This window comes from Natrix helvetica (assembly GCF_964273705.1).
Source record: "Natrix helvetica genome assembly, chromosome: 7".
Taxonomy (NCBI): domain Eukaryota; kingdom Metazoa; phylum Chordata; class Lepidosauria; order Squamata; family Natricidae; genus Natrix; species Natrix helvetica.
In genome coordinates, this window is record NC_138558.1 from 23,561,313 (window position 1) to 23,568,770 (window position 7,458).

Consider the following 7,458-nt stretch of genomic DNA (forward strand, 5'->3'; position numbering starts at 1 on the left):
TATATTAATCTGATCAAATTTGGGTGTCGTGCCTGGAATACCAGTAATCCCTGAAGTTTTCTTGGCAAAGTTTTTCAGAAGGAGTTTGCCACTGCCTCCCATAGTAGTAACTTTGAAAGGGATCTTGGAGTCCTAGTGGACAACCATTTAAATATGAGCCAGCAGTGTGCAGCAGCTGCCAAAAAAGCCAGCACAGTTCTAGGCTGCATCAACAGAGGGATAGAATCAAGATCATGTGAAGTGTTAATACCAATTTATAATGCCTTGGTAAGGCCGCACTTGTAATTCTGCATTCAGTTTTGGTTGCCACGATGTAAAAAAGATGTGGAGACTCTAGAAAGAGTGCAGAGAAGAGCAACAATGATGATTAGGTTACTGGAGGCTAAAACATATGCAGAACGGTTGCAGGAACTGGGTATGTCTAGTTTAATGAAAAGAAGGACTAGGGGAGACATGATAGCAGTGTTCCAATATCTCTGGGGCTGCCACAAAGAAGAGGGAGTCAAACTATTCTTCAAAGCACTTGAGGGTAGGACAAGAAGCAATGGGTGGAAAGGAGAGAAGCAATTTAGAACTAAGGAGAAATTTCCTGACAGTTAGAACAATTAATCATGGGAACAACTTGCCTCTAGAAGTTGTGAATGCCCCAACACTGGAAGTCTTTAAGAATATGTTGGATAACCATTTGTCTGAAGTAGTGTAGGGTTTCCTGCCTGAGCAGGCGGTTGGACTAGAAGACCTCCAAGGTCCCTTCCAACTCTGTTATTCTATTCTATTCTATTCCTTCCCAAGACTGAGACAGAGTATCTGGCCCAAGATCATTCAGCTGGCTTCATCCCTAAGATGGACTGAAATTGTTTCCCAGTTTTTAACCTGACACCTCAACCACCAAACTGGCTCTTGTAAACATATATAAAAAAGGACAAAGGGAGAAGATCATTTGCAGCAGTGGATCCAGAGGTGACCATAAAATATGCTGGCTACCATCACAGCTAATTATATAAGGCAGCTAGTGCAATTTAGTTGCTTACTCATTATGATTAAGAAGACCTATTTGCTATTAGCCAAGTGTTCTATTAGTTAGACAACGTTTCAGTTGCCACCTACCTCTTGTTCTCTATTGGAACATATTGTGAAGCTGGAGGAGACAGAAAAAGTACTGGCTGACTACAAGGTGATTTGCAGTAGATCAACTGTAAACTCTCAAAACTGAACAAGAATAGAACTAGGAGGAGAAAAAAGAACTGTATTGCTGGAAATATCTTTGGATGCAGTTTTTTTTTTAAAGAAAAGAATTGTGACTTCCTTGAATTCAGTTTGCAGCTCAGAATAGATTTCTGGGTTCCTAACACATTTGTAGTGATATTTGATTTGGTTCACATTAGGTTTTGGTATCTGGAACCTGAATATTCAGGAACTGAATAATTGAAAACAAAGTAAGAAATTATATATATCTAAACTCTGTCCTTTCCAAGGATTCTGTCAAATGTACAAATACTTGAACAGAGGACATGCTTTCCTTTAAAATCTTCTATTAGAGGATCACAATTCTCCTCTAAATGATTTTATTAGTTCTCAAGAAGACGCAGGAGCTTAATGCTACTTCTATACCTAGCTTTCAAGTTAAGTTATCATATTGCTAAAGAGGTAATGCTACTTCTTTTCAAACCACCTGTCCTTTGGATGTTCTTTTTGACAGTATGCTTGTACTTGTAATGTTCCTTTACTTTGGATTTCATAAACCAGGTTAGGATGCTAAATTAACTTCATTGAGCAAATAATGAAAGCCTGTTATTAAATATTTTTCCTTCATTGTGTTCTCCATTTTTTCCCTGTGTTTTGAAGGGGTTGGGGTATTTTTTTAAAAAATAAAAGAAGAGTGGAAAAAAAAACCCTGAATTTACATTTGACACTTTTATTTGTTATTGCACATTCATTGATAACTAAGCTGGTCATAAGTCATGTCTTTAAAACAATTTTATATTTATGGAATTTAAGAGAAAATGAAGAAAAGCTTTATATATATGTATGTAGCGTAGCACATGCATACATCTTAGATGAAGTAAATAATTAATTAATACAAGTTCTTGCCATCTTGTACTGGGCTAATCAATATGAGCACAGCAAGCACTGGTTCCTCTAGAGCAGCCAGGCTGGGGAATTCTGGGAGTTGAAGTCCACAAGTCTTAAAGTTCCCAAGTTTGGACACCCCTGCTCTAGACAGATGTTTTTTCTTTCTTTCTCACACTTAGATATAAGGGCCCACAACTTTTATCCTCTCTATCTAGCAAAGTCATGGGTATGATGGTAGCCAAACATACTACAAGCTTTTAAGGCATAGATTTCATAATAGGAGGCTAGAATATTAATCCAGAATTGTGTCTGGTCACATGCACTTGGATGGTACATACATGACATAATGTTATGTTTGGAATGTTTCATAGAATCCTAGGGCTGAAAGGTACTTTGGGAGTCTTCTAGTCCAACCTCCTGCCAGGGCAGGAGATCTTTTTGCATCCCAGACAATAAGTGTCCAATCTTTTCTGATAGACCTCCTGCGGTAGTGCACCCATAACGCTGGGAGTTAAGTTATTCCATTGATTCATTGTTGTTACTGTTCTCCTTAGTTCCTGACTCGATCTGTCTTTAGTGAACCATTGCTTCATGTCCTGTCCTCATGTGCTTTGGAGAATAAGTCAACCCTCTTTTGTTTGTGACTGTCCTCAAAGACAGCGATCATATCATCCCTAATCCTTTTTTTTATTAGACTACACATACCAATGGTGGGATATCACTGGTGTGCTCAGGTACGGGTGTACCTGTGCCTGCTGGGAGCGCCAGGTATCGTTCTGGTATGGTGCTCTGGAGGGCCCACCCGCCCGCCCGTTCTCCTTACCTCTATTTGAGCCAATCCGGGCTTTCGCATACGCGCATGGAGCGTACGGCACCTGCACGATGCTCCACCGAACAGCTGGAGCATCGTGGCCAGTCAGTACGCATGTGTGCACTGCACATGTTCATGTGGCAGACGCCAGGCCCCGTTGCAGTGTACCAGTTGCAACGGGGTCCAGAACCCACCACTGACACATACCTAGTTTCTCATATATTCCTCATATTTCATCCTTCAATTTTCATTCCTCCACTCAAAGGAGTTGGAGTCATCTCTTAGAATCTAGCAATATAACTTTAACTTGAAAGCTAGGTATAGTAATTCATTGGGAAAATAACTTTAAATTGAGATAAAACACTAGTTCTTTTCATCCCTTATTGTGAATATTAATTTTAGCAGCAATTCAGGGCATCTGGAAAAAGCTTTTCAATCATACCAATTGATGTGAAGAACTGATCTTTTACTGTATCTCATACGTAAAAGTACTGATCGCACACAATTAACAAAGAATATCATCTAGTGTTTTTTCAAGTTTAGGATTCTCCACAAGAATCTACCATTCTTTACAGAAGAAAATCAAATGTTCATGTCTATTAACCATTAAAGATTATATAGTTCAAACAAATGTTCAAAAATATGTCTAGTAAATGTTAGAAATGTAATCAAAAATCTGGCACATATTATCATCTGTGGTAGACTTTTGTTAAAGTGAAAAGGTTTTTTTGGGGGGGGGGAAATGCATGTGATTAAAAAAGTTGTTAGAAAAATTTATAGATTTTAAACCTGAACTATTTTTATTAGGTATAGTATCAGAAAAAAATGATAAACAAAATATATATTTAATATTGCATGTATTAACATCAGCGAGGATTGTATTTGCTCAGCATTGGAAAAATGAAGAAATACTACCAAATGAAGAGATAATTAAGAAGATATTGGACTGTGCAGAAATGGATAGGCTTACACTGAAGTTCAAACAGAAAGAAGATACAGAATACTATCAAGCATGGAATTTATTTTATTAATGGCTGGAAAAAAGGGGTAAAGATTAGGAATATAATTTGCATTGTTAAGCAAACAAAATAACGCAGACAAGACAATGTTTATTTAGCACTAAATAAATGTAATAGTAGAAAATTAATAAAACTTTATTTTAAAAAAGATTATATCCCTAACTTGATAATTATGGATCAGCCCTAACTTGAAAATTATGTAAGTGTTTTTCCTTTTCTTCCCTTTTAATTATTTACCATCTTCTCTGATGTAGGGTAAAAAGCTTGCACATTTTTTGGTGAACTTGAGTTGAAGTAATCGAAGTATTAGCTAACACAGATGTAGGATTCTAATATTTTTTAAAAATATGGTTGGAGTTCATAAGTTAAATGAATCATGAGTCACGTTTCTTGTCCACCTTACATGGGCGGCTCCTGTGTTATAAAATGATTATTATGCATATCTGGGATGCTCACAAGTCACTCAATAAAATCTTCCCTTTCCTTAAATTGAAGAAATGTAACTTCAAACATAAATAGTAGATGGTTGAGAAACAGGATAAGAGAAGCCAGAAAGAACATAATATATTTCCATCTTATCCAAAATAATATTTCACATATGGTATTCATTGGCCTCCCTTCTGCTGTTGTTTATATTAGACAACCATCTTAGAACGGAGCAGCGCGTTTTAAAAGTATGTTTTGTAATTATTTTGTTCAGAGATTGACAAATCAATTCAAAAGCCTCATCTTCGAGTCACAAGGTTGAAAATGTGAAAAAAGGATTTATAATAAATAAATTCAACAATTTTAGATATCTGTGAAGCTTAAATCATACCAAAATATGCGTGAGAATTTCAAGAATAATCCACAGGTACAATCTGGATAACGTTTTTGAAATCTGACGCAAATTGAATTGTTTTATCATGTTTCGCTCCTGAAAAGTCTGTGAGGCTACTTGTATTTCAAGACAATTAGCCAATGATTTCAAAACTAGAAGGTAAAGGTGAAGATGATAGTAGGCTTCACATAGAGGAACAGATGTGAATACTAAGAGGTGATTTTTCATCAAACCGTAGACTTAAAACACATAAATGTGCTGGTAAGCACTGTATACACTACATGTGGCCAAACAACTGTGACCTCTAATTATGCAATAAGGTTTTTTATTATTTTTTCTCAAATCTATGCAAACGATGACCAGCCATAATGTGCAAATCATATTTATGCATGATATTGCCTAGCCAGCTGTTCACTTTAATATGCTAGATTTCTGCTTTCAAGGACTCGTTTTCCCTTTTTCCATGAGAAACACATTTCCTATGTGATCTGATGTAGAATACACAAATAGACACTGTCGGGATTCTACTATTCCACATGTGTCGATTAGTTGCATTTTAATTGCCTTCACTCTTTAGTTGACCTCTCCATCTCAAAAAAGGTTTTAAGCCAACTGTTCATACTTCAAAAGCTGCAAAAAGACATTTTGAGATGCCCTACATCCTCCCTCTTCAATATTATCTGTACTTAAAATAAAATGTGTTCCTAATTCTACACAAACTTTTGTAGACAGTGACAGAATGAAAGACATATAAAAATAAGGCATTCATGCACAGAATCCAAGAATTTCTGGCTTGTGTGCAAAGGAATACAATTGAAAGAATGAATTTCATGCATCAAATACACTGAAGATAATATAGTGGCTACCTCAATTCAAAGATTTAATAGCAGACTTCAAAATGTTGTTCTGCTGAAAGGAGTAATCTACTGACTAATGCACGACAACTCAGTACAATGCCATTGTTAAAGAGTTTAAGATGTGTATAGTTTTGTTGACAAGCCAGCTAATCATGATTATATCTAACCTCTAAATTTTAATGTGAAAGTATTTGTGACTCATCCAAGACGAATATGCTAGTCTCATTGAAGTGAGTGATCTATCCTATAGTTGTTATTCAACTATTTTGATTAAATCATCCTCCAGTATAGAATCAGTTTTAGATTCTGTTCAATGCACTGTCATATGGTGTTATTCTTTACTCTCTTGTTTCAATACAACAAACAGGTGCTGATTCAACATACTGGCTTTTGCTTAGCATCTGACAGATGGCCAAAGGATGTATTTTGTTCCAGGTCTCACTGCATAACATTTTCTCCAGTTTCTGCAGCCTCCCTGGTTTTTCCACACTTCCATTAAATCCCAATGGGAGGCATCCTTTTTAAAAGGAAGAGAGGACAGGTGAAGTGATGGAAAGATGCACCCCGACATTCACTATAAGGTAAAGGTAAAGGTTTCCCTCACACATTTGTGCTAGTCGTTCCCGCCTCTAGGGGACGGTGCTCATCTCCATTTCTAAGATGAGGAGCCAGCGCTGTCCAAAGACGTCTCCATGGTCACGTGGCCAGCATGACTAAACACCGAAGGCGCACGGAACGCTGTTTACCTTCCCACCAAAGGTGGTTCCTATTTTTCTACTTGCATTTTTACGTGCTTTCGAACTGCTAGGTTGGCAGAAGCTGGGACAAGTAACGGGAGCTCACTCTGTTACGCGGCGCTAGGGATTAACTATACACCACCGATAAATATAGGAGATGAATAACATACCAGAACAGAAGCCTCTTTTTCAGAAGATCTTTGAAAAATTTCAAGACAGATACTGGTAAGTTCTATTAAGTTACAATTATGCAAAATTTATGCAGAGAGGAACAAATTCATACTTCAGGTTAAGAGAAAATAGTAGATGAAATATGGTCCCATGATCTCCTTCAGCATCCACCATATGTAAAACCAACATGTTGATGTTCTAATAACATTTCATCAATAAAATAAAGAATGAAAAGTAGAAATAATTTGGAACAAAGAAGATCAATATTATTGAATATCTCACTTGCCTTTCCATTAAAAGCTGACTTGCCTTTTCTTCATTTGTCTGGGGCTTTTGTAATATATCTTCTTAATGTTTTCTTTCTTCCTAATATTCCTAGTTTTCTCAAAGTAAAAAATGAATGGAGCACCAGGGAAGGCTGGCTCAATTGCTTAATTGGAGAAATGAAAAGAGAAAGAGAGACCAATTTACATTAATCTAGAGTTTAGAAGCAAATTGAAATGTCACTAGTTTTATAGCATTTTCTCCCAAAAGCTGGAAGTTAAATAAAACTGAATGAAACAGGAACCATAGCAAGTGGGGGGGGGGGGGCAGAAATCTATAATAAAAGAAGAAATCTATAATAAAGTTAATCAGGACAGATTTTATCTTTAAATATGTATCACCCTCCCTGTGTGTTTTTGTTGATACATTAGCTTCTTAGATAAACATTTCAGAAACTCTGAAAAGAAGCTAACAATTTCCTTGAAACAACATAAGTGTGTTTTTCAAAGAGCCCTCATCAATATTTGTAAAGCATTTATTTCTAACTTTAAGAAAGATACACCATAAACACAAATGTTTAATGGTTACCATCAAATGTTTTAAACCAAGAATTATATAGCATCTGACCAGCAGAGTTTTAGTCCACAAAACCAGATGCCTCAAGGAATTTGTTAGTTTTTAAAGGGAGACAGTAGTTTTTGCTACT